The sequence below is a fragment of the Aquarana catesbeiana genome, linkage group LG02, assembly GCF_042186555.1.
Source record: "Aquarana catesbeiana isolate 2022-GZ linkage group LG02, ASM4218655v1, whole genome shotgun sequence".
Classification (NCBI taxonomy): domain Eukaryota; kingdom Metazoa; phylum Chordata; class Amphibia; order Anura; family Ranidae; genus Aquarana; species Aquarana catesbeiana.
This window is the reverse complement of record NC_133325.1, coordinates 135,170,037-135,187,741: the sequence shown is the minus strand read 5'-3', so window position 1 is coordinate 135,187,741 and position 17,705 is coordinate 135,170,037. Positions and strand designations below refer to the sequence as shown.

Here is a 17,705-nt window from a genome sequence, read left to right as displayed (position 1 = left end):
GGCATCTCCAGAGGGCCTTTCCTGTCCAACCTATTTGTGGAACCTCATTGCCGACGCTTGCTAGGCCCTCTCCAGCGTCTCTATCTCCACAGATGTGCTTGCTAGACCCTCTCCAGCGTCTCTATCTCCACAGATGTGGGTATCGTACTGCATATATGTGGTATGGGGTTCAAGTGTTGTGCGGTGAGTTTTTAATTACGTCCCACCATGTCAGACGCCTGGCTAAAAATTCACATCTTTGGCGGGTAGTGTTCGGACGGAGGATGTGACCTTCTCTGAGGGCTGTGTGTTGCTTTTTGTTGTGTACCCCTAACTGATAGCTTTGGCAGGGGGAGACGGGTTGTTTTGTACCCTTGTGCGGGCCCCCCCCCCTTTTTGCCCTGTTTCGTTGGCCATTTTCTTTGTTCATGCTGATTTCTCCTCCCTGAGCAGGTTCCTATTTCTGCGGGTTTCCCTTTGTTGCCTCAACAAATTAGGCCTCCCTTCACGTGACTTTTTGACTCACTCTTTTCGCATCAGTGCTGCTACCGAGGCTTCTGGCATGGTTTTTTTCCAGTGCTCTAGCATTTGGGTAGGTGGGAATCATCTAGTTTTTTTCTTTGTATGTCCGCCCACACCTGATGTTCTGCTTTTCTGGCTTTTACCCTGGATCGTGGAGATTCCTTCATTTACTGGGCCCCTTGTCGGTCGGAAGTTGGAGCTACGGGAAGAATTTGGGTTTTTTGCCTATAATGTCACCGGGACCCGTGGGGCTTGGGCTGCGTGGTTTAAGCTGGCCTCAGGTCCTTCAAGAGTGCTTATGTCTTTGTTCACATGTTTCTGGCCCCTATTGTCTTATTCTTAATGCTAGAGGGAATGACGTGGGGTATACATGGTCCATGGACCTTATTTCTGCTATCAAATAAAACATCGCTCATTGTTATGCGGTCTTTACCAACTTAGTTCTTGTTTGGTCCGAGATCGTATCACGCTTGCTTTGGGCTGGGAAATCCCTAGCCCCCGATTGGAATGCTTCCTTGGCAAGGTTAATGCCCAGGTTGCCAAGTTGGTTTGTAAATTTGGGGGGTTAGTAATCTGGCACAAGGATTTAGAGGATGCTAATGGTGATCTGCTGAGATCGGATGGTGTTCACCTTAATGATATAGGCCTGGACATTTTCGACCTTGGCCTTCAGCGTGGTGTGGAACAAGTGCTGGCTCGGTGGGGTGCCCGTCAGTTAAATACTGATGCACGGGTGGTGGTTTCTGGACCTTGCCAGCATCAAAAGCTGCTGTAATGGGCTATGCCCCTTGATTGGGAATTGGAAGTAGGCTGCCTGCCAGCATTTTTGGTAAGGAAAGGCCCCTTTTTGGAATTCAAATAGTTAAGGTTAAAGCGTGCTCACAGTACAACTGTGACTGGCAATGGTTTAAAGTGTTCACAGGTTCTGTGTTGGAATTTAAATAAAGCTGTGACCTTGTCCTTTCCAACCTAATGGTTGTAAGTGTGTTTTCTTATATGGGGTGAGGACAAGGGGTAGTCTATTCCATTATGTCTTCAGTCGGTTAGTGCCTAGACCCATTGCCCCTCAGCAATCATGAAGGCCTCTTGAGCCCCTATAGGGAAAGAGAGCCTTGACTGATGGGGGCATGGCCAGCAGCTGAGCGTAGGCTGTTGATGAGTGGTCATTCAGGATTGGTTAAGTTATGGGGGATGGGATGGGCTGGGCCTGAGCTTAGTAAAAGTACTGCCCCAGGGAATTCTGGGCCTTTTGAACAATGTCGCTGGAAGAGCTTCCCACCCTCCCTTCCATTTTTTTCTTGATGATATGTCACAGCTTGCTGTGGTTTCTGGACCTTGCCAGCATTAAAAATTGCTGTAATGGGCTATGCCCTTGATTGGAAATTGAAGTAGGCTGTCTGTCCCACACTTATGGTAAGGACAGGCCCCCTTTTCAAATTCAAATAGTTAAGGTTAAAGCGTGCTCACAGTACAACTGTGACTGGCACTGGTTTAAAGAGTTCACAGGTTCTGTGTTCCAATCTAAGTAAAGCTGTAGCCTTGCCTTTTCCAATCTAATGGTTGTAAGTGTGTTTTCTTATATGGGGTGAGGGCAAGGGGTGGTCTATTCCATTATGTCTTCAGTCTGATGTGTGCCTAGGCCCATTGCCCCTCAGCAGTCAAGCAGGACCGGCATTTTTGCTAACTCCCACGGCTAAGGGCCGATTGTCTCTTTTCCAAATCCCCCTTAGAGGGTATCTACCTGGACAGACTGTGCCAGGCCACGATCTATGTTGGCTTTTGGGGTCCAGCAGTAATTCTGATTATCATACACACTTGTTTATTATTGATGATTCCTATTAGGACAATCTTCCAGCTAACACCTATGGATAAGGCCCCTCAGTAGGCTGTTTTACATCTTTTTGGAGCCAGCCCTCTCCTTCTCCTTTTCTTCCCCCTCATCCTTCCTTACCCCCTTCTCCTTACCCCCCCCCCTCCTTTTTCTCCCCTTTTTCCTTTTCCTTTGTATGGTGCACTGTTCCATGGACTGGTTGCCTTGTGTTTCTTGGATGTTCTTTTAGCCATGTACCAGAAGGATCCCCTGAAGAAGCTATTGTACAAACGCGTATCCATTGGCGCTGACACTGTGATTCTGGTAGTTTGGCCTGCAGTCCGAAGGGATCTTCTTGGACTACATTGATACCATTCTATGGGCCATATATGTGGTTTTCCATGTTTGGCCTCCCTATATTTACATCTTTACTCTTTTTATCATATACTTTTAAATGTGATTCAATACATTTTGATATTTTATTTCTTATTGGGATTATAGTGGCAACCTTAAATGAGTCATGTGCATTCAGACTCAAGTCTTTTGTTATATTTTCTTGTTTACCTATTGGACTGACAAAAAAATAAAAGAAAATGTGACTATGAAGACGTGTGCATGCTTCTAAAAAGCTTTATTGCCATTGTAATAATATATTTCATGAGTCCTGAGTCACTTTATTACGCCATGTATTTTCCCACTCTGTAAAGGAATAATAGTGGATTTTCATTTTGCTGCATTTACACTTGTTCCCTTTCCTCTTAGCTATCATAACCATAACATATTAGTAAAGCAGCAGGTACAGATCTTAGCAGGGAACCATATGAGCACAGATCCTTGCTGTTGAGATCCTCACAATGATTCATCCATCACTGCAGACTTACTGGGCCTGGATGACAGCAGATGCTGAAGCTGACAGTGATTCTCTCTTGCGCTAAAGGTCACATAACTCTATACATTACTCACCTAACCTCAGTATTAGCTGTGTTTCCCAGGTTGAGGCTCAGTGCTTCTGCCCAGGCTGGAATCCATTTATCCATCATCCTGGCAAGCCTGACAGAGCAATTAGCCTGTCCTTATATCCGCCAGTGTTGGTGTAGGGCACAAACAAAGTGAATTCCTTTTATATAAAATAACCAAGGCCTATACTGATGAGGAAACAATGACTGGATATATTCAATTACTTTTTTTTAATTAATCCTAGGCAAATGAGTAGAAACTAGACAAGGGAAACCATTTTGGACATCCTTGTACAGATCACTGCAGGTACTAAGATAGCTAACGGTTATTTTAAAACGGCAAACAAGAGAGAAGAGAAAACAAGATTCATCAGACTAGGCCACCTTCTTCCATTGCTCAGTGGTCCATTTCTGATGTCCATTGTAGGCTGTTTTGGCTGTGGACACGGGTCAGCATGGGCGCCCTGACTGGTCTGCGGATACGCAGCCCATACACAATACACTGCGATGCCCATTTTTCTGCTTTCAACAGATTAAATTTAGGGACATGTTTATTTGTTGCCTATTATCTCCCACCAGCTTTCAGATGTCATTATAATGACCTAATCAATGTCAAATAGTTATGATTGATTGTTGTTTAGAGTTTAGGGTGATTGTAGCTGTATTACTGCACTTACAACACGAGTCAGGTGCCGTCAATGATACTTTCTTTATTTGCACTAATAATTAATTTTTTGGAACAAGCTTTCAGGGGTCAGAGATCTACCCTCTTCTTCTCGATACTGCTTGGATAAGGAAGAAGGGGAATACCCTTGTAACCTTGCTCTGTGAAATGAACTAGGGCAACTAAAAAGTATCAAGGACAGCAATTGAAATGTGAAGTTGAAATACATACAAAAAGTTGTTTCAGCTACCAAAGGATTTTTTTATATCCATCCATTCCTGAGATTGACATAGCCCTGTCACAAAACACAGCCAGGTTGGTGAGCTGATTTTTCTCTGCTGTAGTTAAAGTGACACTAAAAAATATTCTTATTCTCCAAAAGTAATATCTATACTACTTGAAGTGGTTGTAAACCCACTTAGTAAAAATCACGCAATCCCCTGCCTTTCATAATACTAAGTGTCTTGTATATGTGCTTTATTTTTAAAAAAAGCCATTCTATACCTGATTTATTAGTGCCACTTGGTGCTCATGTGAATGGCCGCCTCTCCTCTCTCCTGATCTGACAGGTACAGTGGGAGGGGCTGAGATTCCCCCACTGTAGGAGAAGGAGAGAGCCGGCCGGTCACGTGACTGTAGAGCGCCGCTATTAAATCAGGAACAAAACTGCCTTTTTTAATAAGGCACGCATACAAGATACTTAGTATTATGAAAGCCAGGGGATTGCATGATTTTAACTTAGTTATTACAGCAGCAAGATGGGGGTGGGGGGGTGGGGTGGGCCCTGACACAGAGCTGACATGCAGGGAGGGGAGGAGGGAGAGGACGGGAGAGAGCAGAGCTGCAGATGACAGAGGCACGTAAACTGACCATGTTGTCAGGGCTCAGCAGCCATGATATACAGTGGCCAGTTTGCAGGGGGGAGGGCACAAACCGGCAGGATCAGACAGGTATTTCAGGTGTTACAGGGTGCCAAATTACACAGCACAAGCACTGTGCTGTATAAAATGCTTTAAAGGAGCAGGATCCATTTTTTTTTTTGGTGCTTTCATGGTCCTGTAATATATTTTTAATTTGTTTATTACTGTCTGTTTCTACCTCCATGCACTCCAGAACCGCTCCTTTACCCCCTCGCTTACTTTTGTTTGGAACAAGCATTGCACGTTAGGGCACTGCTCTATAACTACTACAAATCCTATAATCCATTGTCCATCTCAGGAGTGAGCAAGAGAGGGTGGCTACATTCCTACATACAGTGGTACCATGGAGAATGAATGTACTGTAGCCACCCGCTAAAAGGAAGTCGGAAAAAAAAGAGATTTGGAGGAAGCTGTGAACAATAGAAGCAATTTTACTGGAGCATGAAATTGTTCAATGAAAGAAAGCAAGCAGGCTGATGTGGTTATCCATCTTCTGTCACCTTCTGTCAGCATGTTTCTTATTAGCGCCTGCACAAAAAACCCTGATGACCCTCCCTCTCCCAGTGTGTGCTGCTATACATATGATTACAAGAGGCTAATATCAAGTCAAATTCCAATTATTTATACACTGGTCATTTTTAAAAATACATTTAATTATTTTTTAACAGATACTTAAGCACATGTATTGGTTGTCTTTTTATATCTCTTGCTCGTGCTCATTTTTGTTTAGGGGCAATGGAAAAAGCAGTTATCCTAATACTTGTTCCCTGGCAGTTGGTGTTCTTCTTCTCTCTGTGACACCCCAGGTTGTGAACTGACCTTCTGCGTCCCCACTTACAATGCCGTACTGCTGGTCCTGTATTGTACACAATGACGTTGGAGTGCCCAGAGACTGGTCGTGGAGCTGGGAGGAAGCTTGTGAGAGGTAAGTATAACTTTTTCTGTATGCTCTAGATAAAAAAAGACAATCATTACCCATGAAGCGTGGAAGAAACACCATTGCAAGGGTATTTTTTTATTTTACCCAGACTTTAAATTAAACAAGTAGTGAGACATGCTGAATATGGAAGCTGCTATTGCTGACCTTTCTGTCTGAAAATGGTAGTTGACTGGCTGTAACACTGGTCCAGTGGTTTCAGTGCTCTCTGAGGCATTGGCCAGGAACACGTAAGTAAACAATTCAGGTGTTCTGGCACTCAGACTCTCTAATCTGTTTGATTGTCACTTAGGTCAGTGGTTCTCAACCTCAGTCCTCAAGTACCCCCAACAGGCCAAGTTTTGGGAACTTCCCTTAGATAAAATAGCTCTTATCAATACCATGTCATTGATATTGATTTAAAGCAGCCGTGCAAAGTAAAGGAAACCCTGAAAACATGGCCCATTGGGGGTATTTGAGGACTGAGGTTGAGAACCACTGACTTAGGTCACGTACTCTAAAAGTTTTAAGGCCAGTGACAGCCAATAAGACCAGTATTTATTTAAATAGAGGTCAGTAATAGCAACTCCAAAATTTCTCTCAGTACAGGTTTTCTTTAAAATCGTGTACTTTTTTAAAGATTTATAATTATAAAATACCTTTGCAATTTTCTCCTCTTCTTGTTATTAGTCACCAGCAGGTGGGAAGCTTCTGTACGTACTTCTGTACATACTTTACTGGGAGAGATTTATCAACTCTGTCACACAGCAAGGCACTGCAAAGGTGAAGTAGTGATACATTTTTAGAGACAGTGAGGGAAATTGATCGAGCAAATAATGTGACAGAATCAGGTGCATAACTAGTACAAATCAGGTTGGCATCTAATTTATCAAAGGATTTTCACAGTTTGTGTGTGCTTGTGTCTGCGATACCAGATAGCCAACTGCAACAGTTTTGTAAAGACCTGCAATAGATTTACCACTGAACTGGTAACAGTTTTTATACAAAACATATTCACACCCACGAAGTGGACAGGGGCATGTTTTATTTAGTCCAGTGCTGCTTCAGAGGGTTCAAAAAACAGGGCCAGATTGATACTTTTTTGCCATCCCATGCCCAAGCCAATTGTGTCGCGCCCCCACCCTTTCCATTATTAAAGACCTGCTGCAGGCGTGTCCCCTAAACAGGAGATTTGGCTAAAGTTATTGTATGTATTTATGTGACTATCACTGTCTGCCTGCATTTTATGAGTATGGAGCCTGGGAGTTCCGAAGCGTAATGCTGCAAAGAACATTTTGAAGCTAGCTCTTATCTCCCAGATTTTTTACCTATGTTACATAGCTGTGCTTTATAATTGTTTACCTATATTGACATATTATTGTATTGTTTAATCATATTTGTATTGTCATACTTGCCAACAGTCCCGAATTCCACGCAACATTCATGGAAACAATGTCCCAGTCTGAGCCTGTCCTGGGCAGAATCCCAAAGTAAGTGAGGTCAGAACTCAGGTGCTGCTGGACGGGGTGCCAAGAGACAGATGTCACGTACCTGGTGGAGATCAAGCTGGAGAGGGGGCTTCTCTTGCACCTCCTGTCCGACACCCCTGGTAGTGATGACAGGGAGTGAAGGACACAGAGTGGCACGAGGGCCGATGTAGCTGTTGGCGCTGGCTGGGCCTTGGCAGGAACCAGGTGGCTGTAGAGCGCTGGGCAGGCTCTGAGAACTGGAGCCCCGAATCGCTGGATCAGCAGATGGAGGCGTAGCTGGGACGAAAGCCAGGAGGTCATCAACAGCCGGACAGAGCAGGTACCAAGACAGGAGGCAGAGACAGGATACAAGCCGGGTTAAGTACAAAGATGGGCAGCAAGGTGCAGGAACATCAGGCAGAAGCGTCAAACACAAGCAGGGATCAGGTAGGCAGGCGGAAGTCAAGGAGAAGGTTCAGGTATAGCCGGGTCAAGACACAGGTAACTGGAACAGATCAGGTAAGCAGGCACTAGCTGAAAGACCACTCAAAAAAGTTCATGTGTCAGTGCTCAGTTTAAATAGGCTACTTGGCGCCCAAACGTGCACGTGGCATTGGCACGCACCTGTGTGCGCACTTTGGCGCACACCTGTGCATGCCCACGCATGCACCAATACAAGTCCTTCTTTACACTGGGGTGCCCGTACTTGTGCGCAGGTGCGCGTCTGTTAGCCCGACTTCTCTTACAACAGAGCAGAACATTGATTGCCGGTCTATCCCTCCCCCTACCTCCACCCCCAGCAGGTCAGATCAGGCGCTCTCATTACAAGTTGAACATCACCCAAGAGGCAGAGCCTGTAAGGCTTGCAGTGTTTATTTGGCCAGGACACATGGAGGGGGTGTAGCCGGCATCTGAGATTGTGCCCACCCCGCCTTCTGAAGGGATTAGGGGAGCTTTCCAAGTGTCAGCCTCTTTCCAGCCATGCAAGTAAATGCCAGCTTGAAGATTATACTGTTTAACCACTTGTTGACCGCCCTATAGGTAGGGGGTGTGAATGTGCGCCAGCAGCGGCTTGCTCCTGCTGTGATTATACACAGCGGAAGCCTATAGGTGGGTATGGTGGACTTGATCTCTGCCGGCACCTGCCAATCATCCTGTAGAGAGGCAGAATGGCAGTCTGCCTATGTAAACAAGGCAGATTGCCCTTTTGATAGGAGGGAAGGCATGAATACTGTGTCTCTGAAAAGCAGGGGCATGGATCCATATCTTCCCCTAGTAAAAGCACCTCCCTAATAAAACACAGGCTAGGCACACAGTTAACCCTTTTATCACCCCTGATGGTAACCCAATCCCAGCTAGTGTCATTAGTACAGTAACAGTGCATATTTTTAGCACTGATCACTATTAGTGTCGCTGGTTCCCAAAAAAAAATCATCGTGTGTTAGTTAGTGTCCAATTTTCTGCCACAATATCACAGTCCCATTATAAAGTCGCTAACTGCCACCATTACTAGTAATAAATAAATAAATAAATAAATATAAATTCCATAAATATATCCTATCCTGGTCATATAGGGGGTAAATCTTCCAGAGCTGAAGTGGTTAACGTGAATTGTCTTCTAAAGGTTACTATTACTGACTTTATAGTGTTAGAAAACAGATCAACTGGCAGAGTATGGTTGTTATCATAACATCATACACAATTGGAACTGGAATCCCCCCTCCACCTCCCCTAGCATTTCCTGGCTCTGTTGTGCAGGGTTGCAGGACCAACCCTGAGGCAGAGCATTTTCTCTGCTGGCTACTCTGCTGTTTGTGTGAGTGGGATCCACCCTGCCCACCTGAAAGAGCACCTGTTGTGAGCTGTTCTGTGGAATGTGTGCAGGGAGAGGTAGGCTGGCAGGATTTCATCAGTGATGTGATTTCAGGTACCTCTATGCTAAGCTAGGTCTGCTGAGTTACTGTAGCTTAGCATAGAACTGCTGTTAACCACTGACAAATGAGAAGACACTGGGCTCATCGAGTGTGGCCACTGTACCTAGACTTTGTTATTAGTGTGTGCAGGGCAGCAGTCTGTAAGCCACTGATTGTGATTCACCCACCAATCTCAGGCAGGTTATGGGTAGATTGCTTTTACTTCTCTGCCTTGTTGATCCTTAAGCCTGCCTAGATGGATTGAATTCTGGCCAGTTCAGCAGGAACTGGCCAAATTTCAATCTGTGTATGCGCAGGCTGGTTGTACTGAAATCAAACTATTGATAGACTTCAGTACAACCAGCCTGTCATTTTTTTTCTCATTTGATCACAGCCAACGGCTACACACAAGCAGTACTTATATTCTGACAGCAGTGACAGCAGGGAAATTTCCAACTGTCAGAACGCAATAGCTCCACGGAAAGGTTTTTGACTGTGTTGATGGGGGAAGCAAGCCATTTTCTTGCTTAATGTATGGCTTGCCTTAACCTAAAGTCCTCCTTCCCCACTTGCTGAACGGCGCAGGAATGCAATGTGCCTGAGTGTACTGCACTGATCCCCAAAGGCCCTCCACTCCCATCCATCCAAGACATTTGTATGTGACATCATGTGGGATGGAAAAGAGAGGAGAGCCAGTGGAAATCAGTGCACCAGAATAGGTAGATTTCTCACAGCAGCTTCCTTGTGCTACTCTGCATGTGGAGAAAACCACCTCTGTACTGTGCCCACCTGATCCCGCTGTACTGCGCCCTCCTGACCCCCCTGTACTGTGCCCTCCTGACTACTAAAGAAAAGATAAAGGAAAGCAGACACAAGAGGTGTAATTAGAGAAAGTGAAGGAGAGCAAATACACAGGAACTAAATGTAGAAAGTAAAGGAGAGCAGAGACACAGGAGTTGAATGGAGAAAGTGAAGGAGGGTGTACCTGTGTATTGTCTTAAGTATTAGTGCCAGGAAGCTAGCTGTTAGGTAATTTGGACAGGGTATAATCACCAATCCTCACTAAATTTAATAGGTACGATGCCCGGCGGGTGTGGAGAGGCGACTCTTTGTACATCTTGCTGCATGTTTGCGTTCCTTGATCATCCGATCGAGGGCGAATACTGCTATGCAAAATGTAAGCCCAGGTTCTGAATCTGGGGAAGCAACTGTCAGCACTGAGAAGTCCCTCCATACTAAAGGAGAGCCAGGAACATACACGGCAGGGGCCGGCAGGGGACAGCACAGAGGCGGGTGGAGAGAAAGAGGTGCAAGCACTAGGAAAGAGTAGATGGGTGACAGTCAGGAAGGGTAGAGGGGGAAGTGCCAGGGAGGCCGATCCAGGACTGGAGCATCCCAATAAGTACGCTCCATTGAGTGACATTGGTGAAACCAGTCAGGGACCAGCACTGCTGGAGCTGAGGGACTCTCCTAGCTGCCAGGGGAAGAACTCCTCCAGTGAGAGTGGGGGAGCAGCAAAGGGAAAGGAAAGACAGATTCTGGTGGTAGGGGACTCAATTCTTAGAAGGACAGAGAGGGCAATCTGTAACCAAGACCTGAAGTGCCAAACAGTACGTTGTCTACCGGGCGCTCGGGTTCGGCACATCACGGATCTTGTGGACAGATTACTGGGAGGGGCTGGAGAAGACCAAGCTGTCTTGGTGCAGGTTGGCACCAATGACAAAGTCAGAGGCAGATGGAGTATCCTAAAGAACGATTTTAGGGACTTAGGAGCTAAATTGAGGAAAAGAACCTCCAAGGTAGTATTCTCAGGAATACTACCGGTACATCGAGCCACACCAGAAAGGCAGAGGGAGATTAGGGAAGTAAACAAGTGGCTGAAGAGCTGGTGTAGTAAGGAGGTGTTTGGGATCCTGGAGGACTGGGCCGACTTCTCAGTCGATAACCGGTACTATAGAAGGGACGGACTGCACCTAAATGAGGAGGGTGCAGATCTGCTGGGAATGAAGATGGCCAAAAAGTTAGAGGGGTTTTTAAACTAGGCGATGGGGGGGAGGGTCCAGAGGTAGAGATAGTCAGCGCGGAAGATATTCCAGAGGGTAGTATTGGGGACATTAGTGGTAGGTTGACCAAAGCACAAAAACACAAGGTAAGTATAGTAGCAAGTCCTAGTTGCAAGCTCGAAACACCCAATACGAGGACAATATGCGACCGGTCTAAACTATGTGGCATGTTCACCAATGCCACAAGATGGGTGAACTAGAGATACTGTTGTACGAGGAGGATTTGGATTTTGTGGGAATTTCAGAGACCTGGTTCAACAGCTCTCATGATTGGCTGGCAAACATTCAAGGGTATACCCTTTACCGCAAGGATAGAGAGGGTAAAAAGGGGGAGGGGTATGCCTATATATCAAGAATAATGTACAAGTGAATGTGAGAGATGACATCACTGAGGGAGCTAGGGAGGAGGTGGAATCCTTATGGGTAGAGCTCCAAAGGGATGAAGCTAAGGGGAAAATAATACTGGGAGTATGCTATAGGCCCCCTAACCTGAGGAAGGAAGTGGAGACAGATCTCCTATCACAATTTGGATTAGCAGCAAGGATGGGAAGCGTTATCATAATGGGGGATTTTCATTATCCAGACATAGACTGGACGGAGGGAACCGCGCATTCATTTAAGGCTCGCCAGTTCCTTAATGTCTTGCAGGACAATTTTATGGGTCAGATGGTAGACGCACCAACTAGAAATAAAACATTACTGGATCTACTGATTACCAACAATACAGACCTGATCACGGATGTGGAAATACAGGGCAATTTAGGTAACAGCGATCACAGGTCAATTAGTTTCAGTATAAATCACACAAATAGCAAACATAAAGGGAATACAAAGGGCATGCGCACCGGGTGCCCCCTGGTGAGCCGGGTAAGCAAGGGCGTCATATGACTCCCTCCCGCAACGAGTGCTGCACCGCCTGGCCGTCAATTGACAGCCAGCGGTTGGCAAGCAGTTAACCTAATCCCTGCAAGTGTCATTTATACAGTATTGAGTGGTTATTTTTAGCTCTGATCACTGAAAAAATGTCAATGGTCCCAAAATCGAGTCAAAAGTGTCCGATCTCTCTGCCATAATGTCGCAGTCCCAATAAAAATCGAACAGATCGCCGCCATTAGTAGTAAAGAAAATAAAAACATTTTTAATAAAAATGCCATACTGTGTCTTTCAAAAGTATTCACCCCCTTGGCTTTTTACCTATTTGGTTATATTACAGCCTTTAGTTCAATGTTTTTTTAATCTGAATTATATGTGATGGATCAGAACAAAATAGTCTAAGTTGGTGAAGTAAAATTAGAAAAATATATACATAAAACTATTTTTCAGAAATAAAAAAATGATAATTGGCATGTGCATATGTATTTACCCCCTTTGTTATGAAGCCCATAAAAAGCTCTGGTGCAACCAATTACCTTCAGAAGTCACATAATTAGTGAAATGATGTCCACTTGTGTGCAATCTAAGTGTCACATGATCTGTCATTACATATACACACCTTTTTGAAAGGCCCCAGAGGCTGCAACACCTAAGGAAGAGGTACCACTAACCAAACACTGCCATGAAGACCAAGTAACTCTCCAAACAAATAAGGGACAATGTTGTTTAGAAATACAAGTCAGGGTTAGGTTATAAAAAAATATCCAAAGCTTTGATGATCCCTAGGAGCACCATCAAATCTATCATAACCAAATGGAATGAACATGGCACAACAGCAAACCTGCCAAGAGACGGCCGCACACCAAAACTAATGGACCGGGCAAGGAGGGCATTAATCAGAGGCAGCACATAGACCTAAGGTAACCCTGGAGGAGATACAGAGTTCCACAGCAGAGACTGGAGTATCTGTACATAGGATGACAATAAGCCGTATACTCTATAGAGCTGGGCTTTATGGCAGAGTGGCCAGAAGAAAGCCATTGCTTTCAGCAAAAAACAAAATGGCACGTTTTGAGTTTGCAGGACAATGCAGGACAATGACCCCAAACACACTGCTAAAGCAACACTTGAGTGGTTTAAGGGGAAACATGTAAATGTGTTTGAATGGCCTAGTCAAAGCCCAGACATCAATCCAATAGAAAATCTGTGGTCAGTTTTAAAGATTGCTGTTCACAAGCGCAAACCATCCAACTTGAAGGAGCTGGAGCAGTTTTGCAAGGAGGAATGGGCAAAAATCCCAGTGGTAAAATGTGGCAAGCTCATAGTGACTTATCGAAAGCGACTTGGAGCTGTGATAGCAGCAAAAGGTGGCTCTACAAAGTATTTTTTCTGTTATTTGTCCTATTTGTTGTTTGCTTCACAATAAAAAATCTTCAAAGTTGTGAGCATGTTCTGTAAATTAAATGATGCAACTCCTCAAACAATCCATGTTAATTACAGGTTGTGAGGCAACAAAACACGCCAAGGGGGGTGAATTCTTTTGCAAGGCACTGTAAATCTATCCCCTATTTTGTAGACCCTATATACTTTGCGCAAACCAATCAATATACATTTATTGCGATTTTTTTTTTTTTCTACTAAAAATATGTAGAAGAATACATATCGGCCTAAACTGTGGAAGAAATTTGTTTTTTTTATATATTTTTTGGGGATATTTATTATAGCAAACAGTAAAAAAATATTCCTCTTTTTTTATATTGTCGCTCTTTTTTTTTGTTTATAGCGCAAAAAATAAAAACTGCAAAGGTGGCCAAATACCACCAAAAGAAAGCTCTATATGTGGGAAAAAAAAGCGCCAATTTTGTTTGGGTACAACGTCGCATGACCGCACAATTGTCAGCTAAAGCGACACAGGAAGGGGTCAGGAAGGGGGTAAATCCTTCCGGTGCTGAAGTGGTTAAACAAATCCCACGAAGAACTGGTTTATGCGCCTCCCATAGGGTAAGTGGGGATATGTCAGGGGTGGAGTTATGTATTAGGTATTCCTTAAGAGAAGATGCAATATCTCTTTTATGTTTTGTATTTTGAAGAAGGGATTCTTTGAGATACCATGTGGGATCATGAGATTTAGGAATCATGGAGGCTATAACAGTAAAAACTGCATTATGATCAGACCATGTGACAGGTATGATCTTAGATGCCAAGATCTCAGGCGCCATTCCTATGGTTAAGAACACATGGTCAATTTATGAAAATGAATTGTGTGGATACGAATAATGTGTCATTTGATCTGGTTAATTTCCCGCCACAAGTCTACTAGATTGTGTTTTGCAATGAGTTGTGAAAAAGGAGTATTTATTGGGAGTGTTCGATTGGGATATTGGGGATTTGTCTAAGAAGGGCAGGAGGATCTGGTTCGAATCACCACATAAAATAACTGTGTCTAATTGCGGACTTCCACCACCTGTAAAAGATGTGAAAGGAATGATGTCTGCCCTTTATTAGGGGCATAGTAAGATACTATTGTAACAGCAGAATACACTAAATGACCTGTAAGGATCAAGTATCTACCCTCTGGATTCTTAATCTCTTTTAACGTTGTGAAAGGCGTATTGTGATGGCAGCCAAGGCTGTAAATACTTATGGATATAGTGCACTAAAGAATTTAGGAGTGGACTGAGTTGTAAAATGTGTTTCTTGAAGGCATAAAACTTATGCATTCCTAGTAGAAAAGGAGCGGAAAGCTTTGGTGCATTTTTGTGGAATATTGAGTCCCTGTACATTCAGGGAAAAAAAAATATTTAAGGGGGCCATGAGATTATGATTTTGTGAAACCTAATATCTGATAGTCCTGACCAATATTTGGACGAACCTACCTTCGGAGAAAGGGGGATAGAAAAAGATAGAAAGAAAGAGAATGGCAAGATCATGAGGGAACTTAGGATCATAGATATCAAATACATTAGTTTAAACATATATGTCCATATAACCTGGTTGTTGGGGGGAGGAAAAGTCTCCCTCCAAGGATACATTGGCTACTATCAGTTGTCAACTATTATTATGAACTAACAAAGGGTATCAAGTGGGGAACGCAGGGAACTATCCCAGAGGATAAGGAAAGCCAGTTACCATATCATTGCAAGAATATGAGCTAAAACCTGGATAAATTAGCCTAAAAAAGATCTATAAATCCTAATAATCCTGGGTGAGATTATTAAGGAAGATTCCAAACTGAAATATAACAGAGAAACATTTTGAGAAACGGTAACATGTGGGAGCTGCATTTAAATTCTTTGGAAAATCAAGAAAATATATTGAGGCAAAGAAAAAATCTTCAGAACTACCTGTGTTGCTATGGCCATTTGTATAGTAATTTTATGCAATAATATAGAGTTAGGTAGTAACAGCATATGTTTACAGAGGCCCTTCCCCCACTAGTGCTATGTAAATAACTGAGATAGGATGTACTTTGCAGGAAGTTGGTGTATGCAGAAAATGGGTGGGAGGGGCTTGAGGAGCGTTTGTAAGAAACGTGTTCGGACAAGAGAGAGGTGTTTGGGAGTACAAAGAGGAAGACATGGATGTGAGGAGCTTGATAACTTTGGAGACGCTTTTGTGAGTTGGACTCAAGCAAGGAACTATGAAGGACACCTTGACCCCTAAGTTGAGTACCGTATATACTCGAGTATAAGTCGAGTTTTTCAGCACATTTTTTTGTGCTGAAAGTGCCCCCCTCGACTTATACTCGAGTCAAGCACTTTTCTGTAGGAAAAAATTTAATTTTCCGAACCAAATTTGGGGCCCCATATCTCAGGGCCACTTGGTGCTAGGAACCCCACATTTGGTGTGCAAACCCGGTGGAACTGGTACCACAACATATCCAAAGATGGAGTTCCTAGGACTAAGTGGCCCCGAGATACGGGGCCCCAAAATCGGTTCAGAAAATGTCATTCTCTGCTGCAGAAAAGTGCTTGACATTTTCTGAACCGACTTTGGGGCCCCGTATCTCAGGGCTACTTAGTGCTAGGAACCCCAAATTTTGGTGTCCAAACCCAGTGGAACAGGTACCATAACATATCCAAAGATGGAGTTCCTAGCACCAAGTGGCCCCGAGATACGGGGCCCCAAAGCCGGTTCTCTGCTACAGAAAAGTGAAATTTTCTGAACCGATTTTTGGGGTCCTGTATCTCGGGGCCACTTGGTGCTAGAAACCCCAGCTTGGATATTTTATGGTGCTAGTTCCACTGGGTTTGCACACCAAATTTGGGGTTCTAAGCACTAAGTGGCCCCAAATTCGGTCAACTGTGTCCATCTGCAGCAATGTCATTTTGGGACCCTTGGGGTTCAGAGACCCCAAATTGTGGCTGCAGCTAGGGGGCATCTAGGAACCCTTAACTGCCGAGTTTGAAGTTCGGGGGAGCTATGGCTGCAAATCGGCACAGTGAGGCATGCAAATGGGCACAGTGAGGCTGCAAATGGGAATTGTTGACCCTCTTTTCCACTTACAGTAGCTGTGCATTTCTCACCCTCGTCTTATATTTGGGTCAATAAGTTTTTCCCTTTTTTTGTGGTAAATTAGGGCCTCGACTTATACTCGGAACGACTTATACTCAAGTATATACGGTAACTGTTTAGTTTACTTAATGTGTACATATTGTACATGCTTATATTTGTAGGCATATTTTGTAAGCTAGAAGTTGTGTTGTATTGTGCATCCTACAGTTTGTTTGTGCAGATTTTTCCCAGTTTAGTAAAGCATTGATACACTTCAGAAGTCTAAGCTTCCTTGGTTTTACTACAAGAACTTAATAGATAGACAGAAAGCATTACAATGGGGGCTCGTGGCCTGGATTTGTGCTAAAATTTCAACTGAAGCAGATCTGTTTTCTGTAGTGTGTTTTGTTACTTGTGCTGGGGGAAGATGCTGCGAACACTGTTTAGGAAGAGTAAGGCTGCAAAGGTTTCTGGTGTCCAGGAGGACTTGAAGGCGTGCACCCTTCCTATCTGGGCCAGAAATAGTCAGTGGATGTCTATTGCAAAGGAGCTGGCTGGATATGCTTCTCCTTTGAACAGAGCTTGGGGGGATGGAGTCTCTGATCTTTCCTCAGATTTTAGTCTCAAAAGTTTTGAGTTCAGTAAGGGAGAGATGCGGGCAGTTGCTGTGATTGGTTTGCACTTCCTGCATGCTCTACATATTGAATCTGAAAAGAGGGAAAAGGCAGAATTAGAAAGAGATTTACTGAAGGAGCAGCTTGCAGTGGCATCCAAGTGTTTGGAAGAAACTGTAAGCAAGGCAAAAGATTTATAAAGGAGGGTAGTCAAAGTTAAACCTGCAGTGGCTTCGAAGTGTGTTCAAACCCCTGTAGGCTGAGGTGAAGATTTGAATGAGCGGTGTGCAGCCCTCACGACCAAGTCTAATGATGCCCTAACAAAGGACAAATGCCTGAAGCCTGTAAGCAGAAGTAGGACATGTACCACTGTTACTTCTCATAACTGGAAAGCAGAGGATTTGATCAGCTCAAATGACAGAGTTGATTCAGATACAAGGAAGGCAAGGCCTATGATCTCCAGGAGACACATGTGGATTGATTTACTTAAGGTGAGGGTCCCTAGGGACGTG

General features: G+C 44.1%; 1 long non-coding RNA gene across 3 annotated transcripts in view; it reads left to right on the top strand.

The window, feature by feature from the left end:
- Positions 1-17,705, top strand: part of LOC141127227 (uncharacterized) — a 56,990-nt gene that overhangs the window by 30,205 nt on the left and 9,080 nt on the right. For 2 of the 3 annotated variants that reach the window (XR_012241499.1, XR_012241501.1), the window contains one exon: positions 5,582-5,776. The exons of the other annotated variant lie outside the window; for it this stretch is intronic. This is a non-coding gene — a long non-coding RNA (uncharacterized lncRNA). The remainder of the gene's footprint in view (positions 1-5,581; positions 5,777-17,705) is intronic. 3 annotated transcript variants of the gene reach the window in all.